The 19,731-nt window shown below is 48.8% G+C and overlaps 7 non-coding genes across 7 annotated transcripts; all 7 read left to right on the top strand.

Moving 5' to 3' along the window:
• The first annotated feature begins 1,074 nt into the window (after positions 1-1,074).
• LOC141204472 (U2 spliceosomal RNA) lies at positions 1,075-1,265 on the top strand. The gene has a single exon (XR_012275334.1). It is a non-coding gene; the product is annotated as a U2 spliceosomal RNA (small nuclear RNA).
• A 1,115-nt stretch (positions 1,266-2,380) lies between these two features.
• LOC141204083 (U2 spliceosomal RNA) lies at positions 2,381-2,571 on the top strand. The gene has a single exon (XR_012275055.1). It is a non-coding gene; the product is annotated as a U2 spliceosomal RNA (small nuclear RNA).
• A 1,115-nt stretch (positions 2,572-3,686) lies between these two features.
• Positions 3,687-3,877, top strand: LOC141204471 (U2 spliceosomal RNA). The gene has a single exon (XR_012275333.1). It is a non-coding gene; the product is annotated as a U2 spliceosomal RNA (small nuclear RNA).
• Positions 3,878-6,816: 2,939 nt separating this feature from the next.
• Positions 6,817-7,012, top strand: LOC141204393 (U2 spliceosomal RNA). Its single transcript, XR_012275319.1, has one exon. It is a non-coding gene; the product is annotated as a U2 spliceosomal RNA (small nuclear RNA).
• A 1,115-nt stretch (positions 7,013-8,127) lies between these two features.
• LOC141204470 (U2 spliceosomal RNA) lies at positions 8,128-8,318 on the top strand. The gene has a single exon (XR_012275332.1). It is a non-coding gene; the product is annotated as a U2 spliceosomal RNA (small nuclear RNA).
• Positions 8,319-9,432: 1,114 nt separating this feature from the next.
• LOC141204469 (U2 spliceosomal RNA) lies at positions 9,433-9,623 on the top strand. The gene has a single exon (XR_012275331.1). It is a non-coding gene; the product is annotated as a U2 spliceosomal RNA (small nuclear RNA).
• A 2,118-nt stretch (positions 9,624-11,741) lies between these two features.
• Positions 11,742-11,940, top strand: LOC141204354 (U2 spliceosomal RNA). The gene has a single exon (XR_012275289.1). It is a non-coding gene; the product is annotated as a U2 spliceosomal RNA (small nuclear RNA).
• Positions 11,941-19,731: the final 7,791 nt, after the last annotated feature.

Here is a 19,731-nt window from a genome sequence, read left to right as displayed (position 1 = left end):
AATGTTTTTTGTTCATTTTGCTTGTTTGTCGGATTTTGGGATGGACTCTTTGGCTTTGCTTTTCTTCTCCTCATTGGATTTTTCATGTTCAAAGTTGCAGAAGCCAGATTACAAGCTCATTTTGGTTCAACTTCAGCAACTGTGCATTGCATTGCCATGTAATGTGATGCAATGCTATCTTTCTAGCTCTCCCTTTTTACTTCCTTTTGGATAAACAGACATATTAGGCAAGCATTTTGGAGCTTTCACCTAAATAACTACAGGTGGTGAGATAAGCTGCACAATATAATTGACCTTTCAGTATATTGTTGCACACACACCATCTATTTAGCAAATGCCCTTGTTATCAACAGCAGCCTTTTAAACTCACCTGAGCTAACAGGTATGTGCGCTGGTTACTCTGCTGCGCTTAAAATTTCTTTTTTGGTTTGCTACAATGCCTTTTCTGAAACGTTGTCTCCTTCTGCTGGAACACTGACTTCTTTCATTTAATGCCTGCAGACTATAAAAGAGAACCCAACCCAAAAAGTTTGGTTGATTAGTCTGTGGCATTCTGTTAAACTGTTGCTTATGGCGGTCTCTGTGAGCTTCTCAGTGACATTCAGCCAGCCAGGTATCCTGCCTGCAGTAGATGGAATGTGGCAATGGAACGCTGGCTGCGCGTGTCATAATAGGCTCTGAGCCTTTATATACCTGTGCACAGCAGCAGCCACCTTCAGTCTGCTGCTGGACAGCCAGCAGCAGCAGCAGGAGAGGTATGTAATCAGGAGCCCTCCTGCTAAGGGTAGACAGCTGCTCGTTCCACCCCACCCCCCGCCTTAATTGGTTCTCCTCCCTTCCAACGGTGTTGAGGCGGGTGGGAACAGCAGGGGGTGAAGGTGCTGTGTTTAAAGAGGTGGAGTTATGCAGATCTAAAACGCGTGGATTGCAGCAGCAGCAAGCCGAAAAGTGCAGGCATGTAAGGGATCTAGAGGTTGACAACATGTCTTCTTAACGGGAGTCCAGGAGCTCATCTCCACAAATGGACTTTTCAGGATCCTTGGGTGGCTCCGTAGTTTGAAACCAATTCTGGTTATCGCTTCTCGGCCTTTTGGCTAAGATCAAGTGTAGTATCTGTTCTTATCAGTTTAATATCTGATACGTCCCCTATCTGGGGACCATATATTAAATGGATTTTTAGAACAGGGAGATGGAAAAAGAGCTTGCTCTGTCCACTCCACGCATTGACCTGGTATTGCAGTATCTCCAGGACCGGTGCACCCCTTCTTTAATGCAGTTTCTAAAATCAGAAAGAATTGAATTCAATGTTTTTTGTTCATTTTGCTTGTTTGTCGGATTTTGGGATGGACTCTTTGGCTTTGCTTTTCTTCTCCTCATTGGATTTTTCATGTTCAAAGTTGCAGAAGCCAGATTACAAGCTCATTTTGGTTCAACTTCAGCAACTGTGCATTGCATTGCCATGTAATGTGATGCAATGCTATCTTTCTAGCTCTCCCTTTTTACTTCCTTTTGGATAAACAGACATATTAGGCAAGCATTTTTGAGCTTTCACCTAAATAACTACAGGTGGTGAGATAAGCTGCACAATATAATTGACCTTTCAGTATATTGTTGCACACACACCATCTATTTAGCAAATGCCCTTGTTATCAACAGCAGCCTTTTAAACTCACCTGAGCTAACAGGTATGTGCGCTGGTTACTCTGCTGCGCTTAAAATTTCTTTTTTGGTTTGCTACAATGCCTTTTCTGAAACGTTGTCTCCTTCTGCTGGAACACTGACTTCTTTCATTTAATGCCTGCAGACTATAAAAGAGAACCCAACCCAAAAAGTTTGGTTGATTAGTCTGTGGCATTCTGTTAAACTGTTGCTTATGGCGGTCTCTGTGAGCTTCTCAGCGACATTCAGCCAGCCAGGTATCCTGCCTGCAGTAGATGGAATGTGGCAATGGAACGCTGGCTGCGCGTGTCATAATAGGCTCTGAGCCTTTATATACCTGTGCACAGCAGCAGCCACCTTCAGTCTGCTGCTGGACAGCCAGCAGCAGCAGCAGCAGGAGAGGTATGTAATCAGGAGCCCTCCTGCTAAGGGTAGACAGCTGCTCGTTCCACCCCACCCCCCGCCTTAATTGGTTCTCCTCCCTTCCAACGGTGTTGAGGCGGGTGGGAACAGCAGGGGGTGAAGGTGCTGTGTTTAAAGAGGTGGAGTTATGCAGATCTAAAACGCGTGGATTGCAGCAGCAGCAAGCCGAAAAGTGCAGGCATGTAAGGGATCTAGAGGTTGACAACATGTCTTCTTAACGGGAGTCCAGGAGCTCATCTCCATAAATGGACTTTTCAGGATCCTTGGGTGGCTCCGTAGTTTGAAACCAATTCTGGTTATCGCTTCTCGGCCTTTTGGCTAAGATCAAGTGTAGTATCTGTTCTTATCAGTTTAATATCTGATACGTCCCCTATCTGGGGACCATATATTAAATGGATTTTTAGAACAGGGAGATGGAAAAAGAGCTTGCTCTGTCCACTCCACGCATTGACCTGGTATTGCAGTATCTCCAGGACCGGTGCACCCCTCCTTTAATGCAGTTTCTAAAATCAGAAAGAATTGAATTCAATGTTTTTTGTTCATTTTGCTTGTTTGTCGGATTTTGGGATGGACTCTTTGGCTTTGCTTTTCTTCTCCTCATTGGATTTTTCATGTTCAAAGTTGCAGAAGCCAGATTACAAGCTCATTTTGGTTCAACTTCAGCAACTGTGCATTGCATTGCCATGTAATGTGATGCAATGCTATCTTTCTAGCTCTCCCTTTTTACTTCCTTTTGGATAAACAGACATATTAGGCAAGCATTTTGGAGCTTTCACCTAAATAACTACAGGTGGTGAGATAAGCTGCACAATATAATTGACCTTTCAGTATATTGTTGCACACACACCATCTATTTAGCAAATGCCCTTGTTATCAACAGCAGCCTTTTAAACTCACCTGAGCTAACAGGTATGTGCGCTGGTTACTCTGCTGCGCTTAAAATTTCTTTTTTGGTTTGCTACAATGCCTTTTCTGAAACGTTGTCTCCCTCTGCTGGAACACTGACTTCTTTCATTTAATGCCTGAAGACTATAAAAGAGAACCCAACCCAAAAAGTTTGGTTGATTAGTCTGTGGCATTCTGTTAAACTGTTGCTTATGGCGGTCTCTGTGAGCTTCTCAGCGACATTCAGCCAGCCAGGTATCCTGCCTGCAGTAGATGGAATGTGGCAATGGAACGCTGGCTGCGCGTGTCATAATAGGCTCTGAGCCTTTATATACCTGTGCACAGCAGCAGCCACCTTCAGTCTGCTGCTGGACAGCCAGCAGCAGCAGCAGCAGGAGAGGTATGTAATCAGGAGCCCTCCTGCTAAGGGTAGACAGCTGCTCGTTCCACCCCACCCCCCGCCTTAATTGGTTCTCCTCCCTTCCAACGGTGTTGAGGCGGGTGGGAACAGCAGGGGGTGAAGGTGCTGTGTTTAAAGAGGTGGAGTTATGCAGATCTAAAACGCGTGGATTGCAGCAGCAGCAAGCCGAAAAGTGCAGGCATGTAAGGGATCTAGAGGTTGACAACATGTCTTCTTAACGGGAGTCCAGGAGCTCATCTCCACAAATGGACTTTTCAGGATCCTTGGGTGGCTCCGTAGTTTGAAACCAATTCTGGTTATCGCTTCTCGGCCTTTTGGCTAAGATCAAGTGTAGTATCTGTTCTTATCAGTTTAATATCTGATACGTCCCCTATCTGGGGACCATATATTAAATGGATTTTTAGAACAGGGAGATGGAAAAAGAGCTTGCTCTGTCCACTCCACGCATTGACCTGGTATTGCAGTATCTCCAGGACCGGTGCACCCCTTCTTTAATGCAGTTTCTAAAATCAGAAAGAATTGAATTCAATGTTTTTTGTTCATTTTGCTTGTTTGTCGGATTTTGGGATGGACTCTTTGGCTTTGCTTTTCTTCTCCTCATTGGATTTTTCATGTTCAAAGTTGCAGAAGCCAGATTACAAGCTCATTTTGGTTCAACTTCAGCAACTGTGCATTGCATTGCCATGTAATGTGATGCAATGCTATCTTTCTAGCTCTCCCTTTTTACTTCCTTTTGGATAAACAGACATATTAGGCAAGCATTTTGGAGCTTTCACCTAAATAACTACAGGTGGTGAGATAAGCTGCACAATATAATTGACCTTTCAGTATATTGTTGCACACACACCATCTATTTAGCAAATGCCCTTGTTATCAACAGCAGCCTTTTAAACTCACCTGAGCTAACAGGTATGTGCGCTGGTTACTCTGCTGCGCTTAAAATTTCTTTTTTGGTTTGCTACAATGCCTTTTCTGAAACGTTGTCTCCTTCTGCTGGAACACTGACTTCTTTCATTTAATGCCTGCAGACTATAAAAGAGAACCCAACCCAAAAAGTTTGGTTGATTAGTCTGTGGCATTCTGTTAAACTGTTGCTTATGGCGGTCTCTGTGAGCTTCTCAGCGACATTCAGCCAGCCAGGTATCATGCCTGCAGTAGATGGAATGTGGCAATGGAACGCTGGCTGCGCGTGTCATAATAGGCTCTGAGCCTTTATATACCTGTGCACAGCAGCAGCCACCTTCAGTCTGCTGCTGGACAGCCAGCAGCAGCAGCAGCAGGAGAGGTATGTAATCAGGAGCCCTCCTGCTAAGGGTAGACAGCTGCTCGTTCCACCCCACCCCCCGCCTTAATTGGTTCTCCTCCCTTCCAACGGTGTTGAGGCGGGTGGGAACAGCAGGGGGTGAAGGTGCTGTGTTTAAAGAGGTGGAGTTATGCAGATCTAAAACGCGTGGATTGCAGCAGCAGCAAGCCGAAAAGTGCAGGCATGTAAGGGATCTAGAGGTTGACAACATGTCTTCTTAACGGGAGTCCAGGAGCTCATCTCCACAAATGGACTTTTCAGGATCCTTGGGTGGCTCCGTAGTTTGAAACCAATTCTGGTTATCGCTTCTCGGCCTTTTGGCTAAGATCAAGTGCAGTGATCTACCGGTTGCTGCCTTGGTCTTGGCTGAGAGGTGCCTTGGGTACCCGGCTCCTTGGCCTCGGGGGATCGCTGCATGTAGCAGTGCGGCTTCACCCCCTTGCTGCTTTTGGGGAGCCGGATTAGTCCCGGGGCAACGAGGGGCGATCAGCCTGCCTGCTTTTTTTAAGTAGGCGAGGAGGATTTTTGCCACGTTTGGTGTGAAGATATGGACGGGAGAAGCCCAAATATGCTGACCTGTGAAGAGGTCCCAGTTTTTGCAAGATTGAAGAATGCAGTGCGGTTTATTTTTTTGGATCCAGAGAAGAAGAAGTCTGGCTTGTTTTTTTTGGTAGAGAAGATTTTGTTTGGACTATTGGAAGTTCAAATGGAACAAGTTTTGTCTATGTTGGAGTTCCCGAAGAGAGGGATATATGATGTTATTTTTTGTTCAGAAGATATCTTTTCTGACTTTTGGAAGAGAATGGATCTAGTGAAGGAAGATTCGATACTTGAAGGTGTTTTTTTTGTGTCGCATTTTCCTAGGAAGGAAAGGCTAATAGTAATAAGGATGTATAGTCCTTTCATATTGGAAGAAGAGATCATGACCTTTTTATCCCGGTACTGTGAGAAAGTGAGTTCTGCTGGCAAAATGTTTAACCGATATGGTTTTTGGACCACGAGGTGGAGGTTCCTGGTCAAGTTCAAGGAAAGTTCGGATGGTGTTGTGGTACTCCCACCAAGTAGATTCAAAATCGGGACAGTTAATGGAGATATGTTCTTTACAGGTATGCCGAAGTTTTGTAGGCGTTGTAAACAGTATGGCCATGAAAAGGATTCCTGTACATTACAGTGGTGTGCCAATTGTGAAGAAGTGGGACATAAGGCAGAGAATTGTGAAAAAAGTAAGAAATGTAATCTATGTGGTGGCAGTGGTCATTTATATGATTGCTGTCCTGTCAATAAAAGGGAGGAGAAGTCAGTTGACAAGGAAGATGGAAAAGAAGAAGAGTCTGAAGCTGCCCCCCATGATGAAACGGAAGAGAACATATCTCAAAAGAAGGAGGAACAAATAAGAGATATAAGAAAAGAAGGTGATCATATGGAAGAAGATACTGAGAGTGATATCACAGACGTTGAGATTGAAAATACTAGCTTGGAAGAAGAAGTGGAGGTGGATAGGGAGTCAGAAGATCAGGAGGAAAGTGAGTCCTCCAGTCAGGATGAAAAGGAAGGTGCTGTAAGTAATATGGAAGAGGAGGAGGAGGGTGAAGAAACTAGTGAAGAAGAAAGAGAGGATGTCGCATGTGAAGCCAGAGAAGAAATTGAAGGAGTTTTGTCATCTGGGAAGGACTCTAGTAAAGCAAAGGATGTTTCAGAAAAAAATATGAGGGAGATGGAGGAGAGACAAGAAGTGTTGAAAATGCTAAAGAGTTGTGAAGGGGGGAGTCAGGCTAGTCTAAGGCGCAAAGTGTGGAATAACATTTATAGCGATATGCATCGTTTTTTTTCAACTTACAGAATACCTCAGTCGTTGGCTAAAGAGGTAGAAGAAGCTTGGGATGGTCGGTTTCTGGATGGAAGGCTTTTGAATGCCTTGGCAGCATATGGCCTGAAGAGAGGAATGTTGCCTTAAATCGTAATGGTAAAGATTGTAATGTTGTGATGTAAAGAATATGGAATAACTGTATTGTGATAATATAAACGTATATATATAAAATAAGATTGTAAAAATGGATATATGACCCACAATGATGGATAACAACCTAATACCATTTGGAAATCATTGCAAAGCATGAAATGGTAAATATGGGACTTGTAATGTGAGTGGAAAAAAAAAAAAAAAAAAATCTGTTCTTATCAGTTTAATATCTGATACGTCCCCTATCTGGGGACCATATATTAAATGGATTTTTAGAACAGGGAGATGGAAAAAGAGCTTGCTCTGTCCACTCCACGCATTGACCTGGTATTGCAGTATCTCCAGGACCGGTGCACCCCTTCTTTAATGCAGTTTCTAAAATCAGAAAGAATTGAATTCAATGTTTTTTGTTCATTTTGCTTGTTTGTCGGATTTTGGGATGGACTATTTGGCTTTGCTTTTCTTCTCCTCATTGGATTTTTCATGTTCAAAGTTGCAGAAGCCAGATTACAAGCTCATTTTGGTTCAACTTCAGCAACTGTGCATTGCATTGCCATGTAATGTGATGCAATGCTATCTTTCTAGCTCTCCCTTTTTACTTCCTTTTGGATAAACAGACATATTAGGCAAGCATTTTGGAGCTTTCACCTAAATAACTACAGGTGGTGAGATAAGCTGCACAATATAATTGACCTTTCAGTATATTGTTGCACACACACCATCTATTTAGCAAATGCCCTTGTTATCAACAGCAGCCTTTTAAACTCACCTGAGCTAACAGGTATGTGCGCTGGTTACTCTGCTGCGCTTAAAATTTCTTTTTTGGTTTGCTACAATGCCTTTTCTGAAACGTTGTCTCCTTCTGCTGGAACACTGACTTCTTTCATTTAATGCCTGCAGACTATAAAAGAGAACCCAACCCAAAAAGTTTGGTTGATTAGTCTGTGGCATTCTGTTAAACTGTTGCTTATGGCGGTCTCTGTGAGCTTCTCAGCGACATTCAGCCAGCCAGGTATCCTGCCTGCAGTAGATGGAATGTGGCAATGGAATGCTGGCTGCGCGTGTCATAATAGGCTCTGAGCCTTTATATACCTGTGCACAGCAGCAGCCACCTTCAGTCTGCTGCTGGACAGCCAGCAGCAGCAGCAGCAGGAGAGGTATGTAATCAGGAGCCCTCCTGCTAAGGGTAGACAGCTGCTCGTTCCACCCCACCCCCCGCCTTAATTGGTTCTCCTCCCTTCCAACGGTGTTGAGGCGGGTGGGAACAGCAGGGGGTGAAGGTGCTGTGTTTAAAGAGGTGGAGTTATGCAGATCTAAAACGCGTGGATTGCAGCAGCAGCAAGCCGAAAAGTGCAGGCATGTAAGGGATCTAGAGGTTGACAACATGTCTTCTTAACGGGAGTCCAGGAGCTCATCTCCATAAATGGACTTTTCAGGATCCTTGGGTGGCTCCGTAGTTTGAAACCAATTCTGGTTATCGCTTCTCGGCCTTTTGGCTAAGATCAAGTGTAGTATCTGTTCTTATCAGTTTAATATCTGATACGTCCCCTATCTGGGGACCATATATTAAATGGATTTTTAGAACAGGGAGATGGAAAAAGAGCTTGCTCTGTCCACTCCACGCATTGACCTGGTATTGCAGTATCTCCAGGACCGGTGCACCCCTTCTTTAATGCAGTTTCTAAAATCAGAAAGAATTGAATTCAATGTTTTTTGTTCATTTTGCTTGTTTGTCGGATTTTGGGATGGACTCTTTGGCTTTGCTTTTCTTCTCCTCATTGGATTTTTCATGTTCAAAGTTGCAGAAGCCAGATTACAAGCTCATTTTGGTTCAACTTCAGCAACTGTGCATTGCATTGCCATGTAATGTGATGCAATGCTATCTTTCTAGCTCTCCCTTTTTACTTCCTTTTGGATAAACAGACATATTAGGCAAGCATTTTGGAGCTTTCACCTAAATAACTACAGGTGGTGAGATAAGCTGCACAATATAATTGACCTTTCAGTATATTGTTGCACACACACCATCTATTTAGCAAATGCCCTTGTTATCAACAGCAGCCTTTTAAACTCACCTGAGCTAACAGGTATGTGCGCTGGTTACTCTGCTGCACTTAAAATTTCTTTTTTGGTTTGCTACAATGCCTTTTCTGAAACGTTGTCTCCTTCTGCTGGAACACTGACTTCTTTCATTTAATGCCTGCAGACTATAAAAGAGAACCCAACCCAAAAAGTTTGGTTGATTAGTCTGTGGCATTCTGTTAAACTGTTGCTTATGGCGGTCTCTGTGAGCTTCTCAGCGACATTCAGCCAGCCAGGTATCCTGCCGGCAGTAGATGGAATGTGGCAATGGAACGCTGGCTGCGCGTGTCATAATAGGCTCTAAGCCTTTATATACCTGTGCACAGCAGCAGCCACCTTCAGTCTGCTGCTGGACAGCCAGCAGCAGCAGCAGCAGGAGAGGTATGTAATCAGGAGCCCTCCTGCTAAGGGTAGACAGCTGCTCGTTCCACCCCACCCCCGCCTTAATTGGTTCTCCTCCCTTCCAACGGTGTTGAGGCGGGTGGGAACAGCAGGGGGTGAAGGTGCTGTGTTTAAAGAGGTGCAGTTATGCAGATCTAAAACGCGTGGATTGCAGCAGCAGCAAGCCGAAAAGTGCAGGCATGTAAGGGATCTAGAGGTTGACAACATGTCTTCTTAACGGGAGTCCAGGAGCTCATCTCCACAAATGGACTTTTCAGGATCCTTGGGTGGCTCCGTAGTTTGAAACCAATTCTGGTTATCGCTTCTCGGCCTTTTGGCTAAGATCAAGTGTAGTATCTGTTCTTATCAGTTTAATATCTGATACGTCCCCTATCTGGGGACCATATATTAAATGGATTTTTAGAACAGGGAGATGGAAAAAGAGCTTGCTCTGTCCACTCCACGCATTGACCTGGTATTGCAGTATCTCCAGGACCGGTGCACCCCTTCTTTAATGCAGTTTCTAAAATCAGAAAGAATTGAATTCAATGTTTTTTGTTCATTTTGCTTGTTTGTCGGATTTTGGGATGGACTCTTTGGCTTTGCTTTTCTTCTCCTCATTGGATTTTTCATGTTCAAAGTTGCAGAAGCCAGATTACAAGCTCATTTTGGTTCAACTTCAGCAACTGTGCATTGCATTGCCATGTAATGTGATGCAATGCTATCTTTCTAGCTCTCCCTTTTTACTTCCTTTTGGATAAACAGACATATTAGGCAAGCATTTTGGAGCTTTCACCTAAATAACTACAGGTGGTGAGATAAGCTGCACAATATAATTGACCTTTCAGTATATTGTTGCACACACACCATCTATTTAGCAAATGCCCTTGTTATCAACAGCAGCCTTTTAAACTCACCTGAGCTAACAGGTATGTGCGCTGGTTACTCTGCTGCGCTTAAAATTTCTTTTTTGGTTTGCTACAATGCCTTTTCTGAAACGTTGTCTCCTTCTGCTGGAACACTGACTTCTTTCATTTAATGCCTGCAGACTATAAAAGAGAACCCAACCCAAAAAGTTTGGTTGATTAGTCTGTGGCATTCTGTTAAACTGTTGCTTATGGCGGTCTCTGTGAGCTTCTCAGCGACATTCAGCCAGCCAGGTATCCTGCCTGCAGTAGATGGAATGTGGCAATGGAACGCTGGCTGCGCGTGTCATAATAGGCTCTGAGCCTTTATATACCTGTGCACAGCAGCAGCCACCTTCAGTCTGCTGCTGGACAGCCAGCAGCAGCAGCAGCAGGAGAGGTATGTAATCAGGAGCCCTCCTGCTAAGGGTAGACAGCTGCTCGTTCCACCCCACCCCCCGCCTTAATTGGTTCTCCTCCCTTCCAACGGTGTTGAGGCGGGTGGGAACAGCAGGGGGTGAAGGTGCTGTGTTTAAAGAGGTGGAGTTATGCAGATCTAAAACGCGTGGATTGCAGCAGCAGCAAGCCGAAAAGTGCAGGCATGTAAGGGATCTAGAGGTTGACAACATGTCTTCTTAACGGGAGTCCAGGAGCTCATCTCCACAAATGGACTTTTCAGGATCCTTGGGTGGCTCCGTAGTTTGAAACCAATTCTGGTTATCGCTTCTCGGCCTTTTGGCTAAGATCAAGTGCAGTGATCTAGCGGTTGCTGCCTTGGTCTTGACTGGGAGGTGCTTGGGGTACCCGGCTCCTTGGCCTGGGGGGATCGCTACACTCATCGGTGGAGCTAAACCCCCCTGCTGCTATTAGGGAGTCCGATTAGTCCCTGGGCAACGAGAGGCGATCACCTTGTCACCACACATAGCTGTGGGGGGCAACTGTCGCCACACATAGCTGTGGTGGCAACATTTGGAGGATTAAAAGGAAAAACGGAAGGAAAACGGATTGTTGAGATGGAGTTTTGGAAAAAGAAGAGATGCTTACGTTTTTTTGTGAAACGGGAGACGGAAGAAACTTTTTTGGAAGAAAAATGGATTCTGGAAATTTTGAGGAAACATGAAGTTTTGGAGAAGGATATCTACTGTATGCAAGAAATAAAGCAAGGTAAAGTTTGTGATGTGACTCTAGTTTCTGAGGAAAAGTGCATTCATTTTTTCAAATGCTGGAGTGAAGAGGATTCTGGGAAAATTGGAGTAAGTGCATCATTCATGGGGAAACCGAAGAGTGTGATAATTTACATGGACAATCCGTTTGTGGAAATAGAGGAGATAATGTTTTTTTTGGAATCTAAATGTAAGATGGTAAAGTTTCAGAAATTATACAGGAACAAAGTTGGTATTTGGAACGGAAAGAGACGTTTTTTGGTGTGGACAACAGGAGAAGAAAATTTGCATAATGCGGTTAGAGCATGAGGAGGAAGAAAAGAAGTTAAGGGGTTTTGTTGGGAGGAAAGTAAAAGGGAAAAAGGGGATATTTAGTTTGGGAAACCGGGTGAAGTAATGTCAGTTGTGATTTGTTTGGAAACTGTTGAAACTGTAAAGGAATTGTTATGTTTAACTTTATATATATTAATTCAAATGGAAAAATATAAATATAATATCTAAACACGATGATGGAACTAAAATCTTGAGTTTAGTGATATATGATTTAAGATTATAAAACTTAATTTCTGAGTGTTTGGAAAAAAAAAAAAAAAAAAAAAAAAAAATCTGTTCTTATCAGTTTAATATCTGATACGTCCCCTATCTGGGGACCATATATTAAATGGATTTTTAGAACAGGGAGATGGAAAAAGAGCTTGCTCTGTCCACTCCACGCATTGACCTGGTATTGCAGTATCTCCAGGACCGGTGCACCCCTTCTTTAATGCAGTTTCTAAAATCAGAAAGAATTGAATTCAATGTTTTTTGTTCATTTTGCTTGTTTGTCAGATTTTGGGATGGACTCTTTGGCTTTGCTTTTCTTCTCCTCATTGGATTTTTCATGTTCAAAGTTGCAGAAGCCAGATTACAAGCTCATTTTGGTTCAACTTCAGCAACTGTGCATTGCATTGCCATGTAATGTGATGCAATGCTATCTTTCTAGCTCTCCCTTTTTACTTCCTTTTGGATAAACAGACATATTAGGCAAGCATTTTGGAGCTTTCACCTAAATAACTACAGGTGGTGAGATAAGCTGCACAATATAATTGACCTTTCAGTATATTGTTGCACACACACCATCTATTTAGCAAATGCCCTTGTTATCAACAGCAGCCTTTTAAACTCACCTGAGCTAACAGGTATGTGCGCTGGTTACTCTGCTGCGCTTAAAATTTCTTTTTTGGTTTGCTACAATGCCTTTTCTGAAACGTTGTCTCCTTCTGCTGGAACACTGACTTCTTTCATTTAATGCCTGCAGACTATAAAAGAGAACCCAATCCAAAATGTTTGGTTGATTAGTCTGTGGCATTCTGTTAAACTGTTGCTTATGGCGGTCTCTGTGAGCTTCTCAGCGACATTCAGCCAGCCAAGTATCCTGCCTGCAGTAGATGGAATGTGGCAATGGAACGCTGGCTGCGCGTGTCATAATAGGCTCTGAGCCTTTATATACCTGTGCACAGCAGCAGCCACCTTCAGTCTGCTGCTGGACAGCCAGCAGCAGCAGCAGCAGGAGAGGTATGTAATCAGGAGCCCTCCTGCTAAGGGTAGACAGCTGCTCGTTCCACCCCACCCCCCGCCTTAATTGGTTCTCCTCCCTTCCAACGGTGTTGAGGCGGGTGGGAACAGCAGGGGGTGAAGGTGCTGTGTTTAAAGAGGTGGAGTTATGCAGATCTAAAACGCGTGGATTGCAGCAGCAGCAAGCCGAAAAGTGCAGGCATGTAAGGGATCTAGAGGTTGACAACATGTCTTCTTAACGGGAGTCCAGGAGCTCATCTCCACAAATGGACTTTTCAGGATCCTTGGGTGGCTCCCTAGTTTGAAACCAATTCTGGTTATCGCTTCTCGGCCTTTTGGCTAAGATCAATGTTATGAAAGCCGGCCGGTGGGTGCAGCTCTCTGGCGCCCCCTTACCTCTCAGGTCAGTCAAGGTACTGCACCTAGAGAAAGTAGTGCCAGGTAGCTGCAACCAGCGCAGGGAACACGGTAGTGTGTTATCCCTTCAACGTCACTAAACCGTAACGTCACTACACAGCACAACTCGCTAGCGCCCTCTTAGCCTCAGGTCAGTCAAGGAACTGCACCTAGGATAAGCGGTCGCCAGGGAGACTGTCCTGTAACCTACTGGGTATCGGGGCCCTCTGTAGTGAGGGCGGTATATATATCTTCCTTGGCCGCGCCAGGAATATATATATCTGAACCTCCGACCGTCACTACCAGCCTTCCCCAATCCCCAGTTGGTATGCTGCCACCAGTCCCTATTTTAGATATACGCCCAGTCCGTGAATGGGCCTATATCGGGTCAGGAACCAACCCTGGGTAGCGTTTTGGCTTGAGCCGAGCTCACACGGACGTGCGTTCGTTATGCAGAATAAAAGGCAGGCCCACAATTACTTGAGGTAATTGATTATAATAATACACTAGATACACGATATACAACTAAATATACACAGGTATAAGGTCAGGCTAAACTATACAACAATGGAATACAACACACAGAATCACCACAGCATATCAGTTACCGGTTTCTTGATTTTCTTGTGACGCAGGGAGAGGATTCTGCGATCGCAGGCACGGTTCTTTGTTACAGGCTGAGGCCTACCACCGCATGGTCAAACTGCTCCTCCCCTTGGTGGCCTCAGCTGGTGCTCAGATGTTCAGCACACCACTCTTGGGTCAAGACTGACTTGTCTCTTGTCTGTCCTGCTATCTTACCTGCCCCGTCCCGCCCACTGCTGGTGAGGTCAGCTGACTCAGTCTCCACCCTCAGGTCTAACTTCGATCAGAAGCCCAAATTCTATGGAACCCAATAACTTCTTCTGGGATGGTCTCATGATACCCCCAGGGGTTCCCATGGATTCGGGCCGCCGTAACCGACCTTTTGATATCAATTATGATACCATACGGTCCTCAGGAATGGCTCCGCGCTATATCTTGGCTTCCAGAGCACGTACAAACGTCTACCGCGGAGGCTTGTGTGCGCAATGGCTCCGGGACGCCGTGATATTTTTTTATTGGCCCATCCCACGCAACATGCGTGTACTATTCATGTTTCTCTATCTTATGCCTCCATGCTTGTGACAGACAAAGAAACTAGTCCTATGGGACAAATGGTCAGTTACAGATGGACGAAGCACCCCCCCCTGCTGGCTGTGTTTCCTCTCGAAGTCTTTGAAGCTCCTAGCATTCAAGTGTTAAGTAGGCTTCTTATCTTACAGGAGCCTGGATGGGGGGAAACTATCTAGTTGACGTTTTAACAGAAGGTCCCAAGGGTGGGGGCTGCTGAAGTGTGGCCATCCCTGGATATGATTTATCATTACCAAGATGGCGGCTACAGGTTCATCACACCTCCCCCTATACGAGGGCGCGAGGGGGTAGCACATTCCTGTGTTCCCCCGTGCGTCCTTCTGCACCCTCCCCTTGCCGGGATAACCCGTCAGCGTTACCGTGGTCACGGCCTCTTCTGTGGCGAATGGAGAAGTGGTACTGCTGGAGAGCGAGGCTCCAGCGTAGCAACCTGCCATTCGACCCAGAGACCGTGTGTAACCAGCTGAGGGGGTTGTGGTCCGTCTCCACGGTGAAATGGCTCCCGTACAAGTAGGGCTGCAGACGCTGCAGGGCCCATACAATTGCCAGGCATTCTTTTTCCACCGTGGAGTAAGCCACCTCCCGGGGCAGTAGCTTCCTGCTCAGGTACAAGACAGGATGTTCCTGGCCTGTCGTGTTGACCTGACTTAGCACAGCACCGAGGCCAAAGTCACTGGCGTCGGTCTGTACCACAAACGGCCGGTCGAAGTCGGCAGCTTGCAGTACAGGGGAGCTACTTAGGGCGGCCTTGAGTGCCCCGAAAGCTGTCTCGCAGGCGACTGTCCAGTCGACTGCGACGGGCAGCTTCTTCTTGGTGAGGTCCGTCAGGGGCTTGGCCAGGGTGCTATAGTGTGGGACGAACCTCCTATAGTACCCGGCGGTCCCCAAGAAGGACATCACCTGCTTTTTGGTCCTAGGAGTGGGCCAGGATGCGATGGCATCCACTTTCCCCGGTTCTGGCTTCAGAACCCCCCCGCCTACCCGGTGACCCAGGTAGAGGACCTCACTCATGCCCAGCTGGCACTTTTCCGGCTTGATGGTCAAGCCTGCCCGGTGGATCCGACCGAGCACCTGCCGCAGGTGCTCTAGGTGATCCTCCCAAGTGGGACTGAAGACTGCAATATCGTCCAAGTACGCAGCCGCGTACCCTTCAAGTCCCTCAAGCAGCGTATTGGCCATCCGCTGAAAAGTGGCAGGGGCATTCTTCATGCCGAATGGCATCACTGTGGACTCGTACAGTCCAAAAGGGGTGATAAAGGCAGAGCGTTCCCTTGCCGCGGGGGTCAGAGGAATCTGCCAGTACCCCCGGCTCAGATCCATGATGGTCAGGTACTTAGCCCCGGCCATCCGATCGAGCAGGTCATCGATGCGTGGTATGGGGAACGCATCGGTGGCCGTTACAGCGTTGAGCCCCCGGTAGTCCACGCAGAACCGTGTAGTTCGGTCCTTCTTTGGTACAAGGACTACAGGCGAGGCCCACGCGCTGCTGGATGCCTGGATCACCCCCAGCTTCAGCATCTCGTCTATCTCTTGGCGCATGTTTCCCTGCACCTCGAAAGAGACCCGATATGCTGAACGCCGGATCGGCGGGTGATCGCCAGTGTCCACGTCGTGGACAGCCATCTCAGTCCTTCCGGGCAGGCTGCTGAACAGCCCCCGGAAGGGGTGCAGGGTGGTCCCCAGCTGGGACCGTTGGTCCTCCGTGAGCTGGTGGCCAACCCCCACATCCTCGATGGACCCACCCGCCTTGGCTTGGGTGAGCAGATCCAGGAGGGTTTCTACCTCTCCTTCCTCGGGAAGGTTGCACACTGGGTGGGCAGTCGCTTCCCGCTCATGATGAGCCTTCATCATGTTCACGTGGAAGGCCTTCCTCCTTCCACGGGCGTGATCCAGGGTGACCAGATAGGTGACGGCATTGAGTTTCTGGTGCACGAAGTAGGGACCTTCCCAGGCTGCCTGAAGCTTGTTCTGTGGTACGGGGACCAGTACCCACACCTTTTGACCCACCTGGTAGGTCCTCTCACAAGCATTCTGGTCGTACCACCGCTTCTGGTCGGCCTGGGCCATATTGTCCTGCACCAGCTTTGCCAAGGCCATCATCCTGTCCCGGTGGCGCACGACATACTCGATGACCGACACCTCGGGGGTGGCCAAATCCCCTTCCCATGCTTCCTTCACCAGAGCCAGGGGGCCCCGTACCCGTCGCCCGTACAGGAGCTCAAAGGGGGAGAACCCCGTTGAGGCCTGCGGAACCTCCCGGTAAGCAAATAGGAGGTGTGGGAGGTAACGCTCCCAGTCTCTCCCGTGGGAGTCGACCAACATCTTAAGCATCTGCTTTAAGGTGCCATTGAACCGCTCACACAGGCCATTAGTCTGTGGGTGATACGGGCTGGCCACCAGATGTTGCACCTGCATTTGCTTACAGAGGGACTCCATCAGCCGCGACATGAACTGGGTCCCTCGGTCGGTGAGCATTTCTTGGGGGAAACCCACTCTGGAGAAGATCTCCAGTAAGGCGGTAGCCACCTTGTCGGCCCGAATGGACGACAAAGCTACCGCTTCCGGGTGCCGGGTGGCATAGTCCACTACCGTGAGTATGAAGCATTTCCCGGAGTGGCTGGGAGTGGACAGAGGTCCAATAAGATCCACAGCGACCCTCGAGAAAGGCTCTTCGATGATTGGCAGAGTTACCAGTGGGGCTTTGGGGCGCGGCCCCGCCTTCCCCACCCTCTGACAGGTGTCACACGAACGGCAGTAGGCACCCACCGCGGCTCCCATCCCAGGCCAGTAGAAATGCTGAGCTATCCTGGCCTTGGTTTTAGCGATCCCTAGGTGTCCGGCCATCGGAATCTCGTGTGCGATCCGCAACAATTCCGCCCTGAACGGATAGGGTACCACTAACTGTCGGTCCCTGGGCCACGCCTCCGGTGAACCCTGCTGGACCGTTACCCGGTACAGCCGTCCCTGGTCCCAGACCACACGCTCGCAGTCTGACTCCATGGGAGGCTGTGCCGCCTGTTCCTTGAGAGCTTTCAGGCTGTCGTCTGCTTCCAACGCAGCCTGAAATTCCTGACTTGATGTGGCCAGAATCGACGAAACTGCCACATCCTCCGTCAGCCCCTCCGGGCATGTCACCTGGCCGCTGTCTGACCCGGCAGACACTTGGTCAGAAGTGGGGAAGCCGTCGGACCTCTGCAAGGCTCCTTGGGCTCCGACGCTCCCACTCCTGGTGACAGCGGCTATGACCGCTGTGACCGTGGGTAGTGCCTGCTTCCCCTCTGTTTCTGACCAAGCCGCCCGATCAGGCAGGCTTCCTAGGCCTTTGGACATCTCGGATGTGGGGAACTCCTGCCCTGGGGTCTTACCTGGCGGCTCCTCTCTTGGGACACCCCCACCTCCCATGGCCTGTTCCTCCCCCTGCAGTGGGCCTATACTCAGCAGCCTGGATACCCCTGGGAGCCCTACACTGCCGGTAGCTGCCCCCCTCTCCATCCCTGAGCTTCCCTCTACAGAATCCTGCCCGCCCCCTCCCTCACCGGAGGACAAGAGGTCACGGCACGCCGGCTGAGCACCTCTGCGGGCATCCCCACACTCCCCACCTGCTTTCACTAACCCTGTTTGTGTTGTGTCTGTGCAGGTGTTACCCTCAGGTTTCACTCCCTCCTCCTCAGCAGGACACACACTACATACAACATGGTTGGCATTAGCAGCAGACAAATCAATACACTCTTGGGGGGCCGAACTTGGGGGTTCAGAGGGTACATACTGCGATACTAGACGCCCCAAGTCGGTCCCTAATAAAACATTTGCGGGAATATTTGGCGTTACTCCCACCTCCCGCATCCCCCTTCCGGCACCCCAGTCCAAATACACCATGGCAACGGGAAGTGCCGGCTCCACGCCTCCAACCCCGGAGACGGAAAGAGTCTTTCCTGGTACCAAGTCCTGGGGGGACACCACCTCAGGCCGTACCAGTGTTCGTTCAGCGCCCGTGTCCCGCAGTCCCATGACCGCAGAACGGCCTATGGTGACGGGTTGGATGTTGTCCAGGGACCTACCACCACCCCCTCCCACACACAAAACATTGGGCGCTCTCTGGGACTGGGATGGGGTCTTTTGGCGCTGGGGACACTCAGCCCTAAAGTGTCCTGGTTTGTTGCATAGATGACAACGTCTTACGTCTGGTCCTTGCCTGGAGAGGGCAACAGGGGGATACACCCCTTGTGTTCTAGGGGCCGGGGAAACAGGGGCATGACTGGGCTTACCCCCTCTCCAGGTGCTGCTGGCAGACTTCTTCAGCTCAGGCGCCCTGTTATTGGCATACTCGTCTGCCAGGGCGGCTGTAGCAGAAGCCCCTGTTGGTTTTCGGTCACGGAGGAACTGTCGGAGGTCCTCTGGGCAGTTCCACAAGAACTGCTCCGTGACGAACAGTTCCTGGACCTCCTGGCGGGTAGTAAGCGCTAGACCCGAGGTCCAGTGCTCTGCGGCTCTCAACAGCGCCCGCATATGATCGGTCCAGGTGTCCTTGGGGCCACGCAGCAGGCTCCGGAACTTCTGGCGGTACGACTCGGGAGTGAGGTTGTACTGCCGGATCAGGGCCCGCTTGATGCAGTCGTAGTTCTGTACCTCCCCGGCAGGTAAGTCCCCCAAGGCATCCAGGGACTTACCCCTCAAACGGGGGGTCAGGTATCTGGCCCACTGATCCCGGGCCAGATGGTGCTGAAGACAGGTCCGTTCAAATGCCACCAGAAAGGAGTCCAGGTCCCCATCCTTCTCCAGTAGAGGGAAGTCCTCAGCTCGGACTTTGGACGACTTGGTCTCCTGATGGGTTGGTTGCTCTAGCGGAAGCCCCCGCTGGGCCAGGTCCAGTTGGTGCTGGCGCTCCGCAGCTCGCTCTGCACGCTCCGCAACCTCCCGGCGCTCTGCAGCTTCACGCTCCGCAGCCTCCCGGCGCTCTGCAGCTTCACGCTCCGCAGCCTCCCGGCGCTCTGCAGCTTCACGCTCCGCAGCCCGCTCCGCAGCCCGCTCCGCAGCCCGCTCCGCACGCTCCTCCTCCGCTGCCTTCTCTGATGCTGCCAGGAGGGTTTTGTAGACGGCATCGCCATGAGACTGGAGACTTGCCATAGCCGCTTGTAAAAGGGCTTGTGATCTGGACAGGCTGGGCTGGGTAGGTGGTGGGCAGCCCACTGCGGGACCGTATACTGGGGACTGGCTCCCTGAGGTGCCCGGGCTGGACTCCTCCTCGCCATGAGTAACAATGTCCTCCCCTCCTGCCACACGGACCGTAGCATTAGCCTCTTGCAGGGTCTTGCTCCTGGTGCCGTCTGCCATCTTGGTAACCGACACCGCTGCAACCCTGAGTTTGCACACACCTTGTTATACTTTTAGCCTGACCGTCTAACGTTGGGCTGACCTTAAGACTCCAG

Source organism: Phyllobates terribilis, unplaced genomic scaffold (assembly GCF_046119375.1).
Source record: "Phyllobates terribilis strain yellow unplaced genomic scaffold, ASM4611937v1 Scaffold_134__1_contigs__length_4944459, whole genome shotgun sequence".
NCBI lineage: Eukaryota > Metazoa > Chordata > Amphibia > Anura > Dendrobatidae > Phyllobates > Phyllobates terribilis.
Note: the sequence above shows the minus strand (reverse complement) of the source record. Positions and strands in the feature narration are given on the sequence as shown.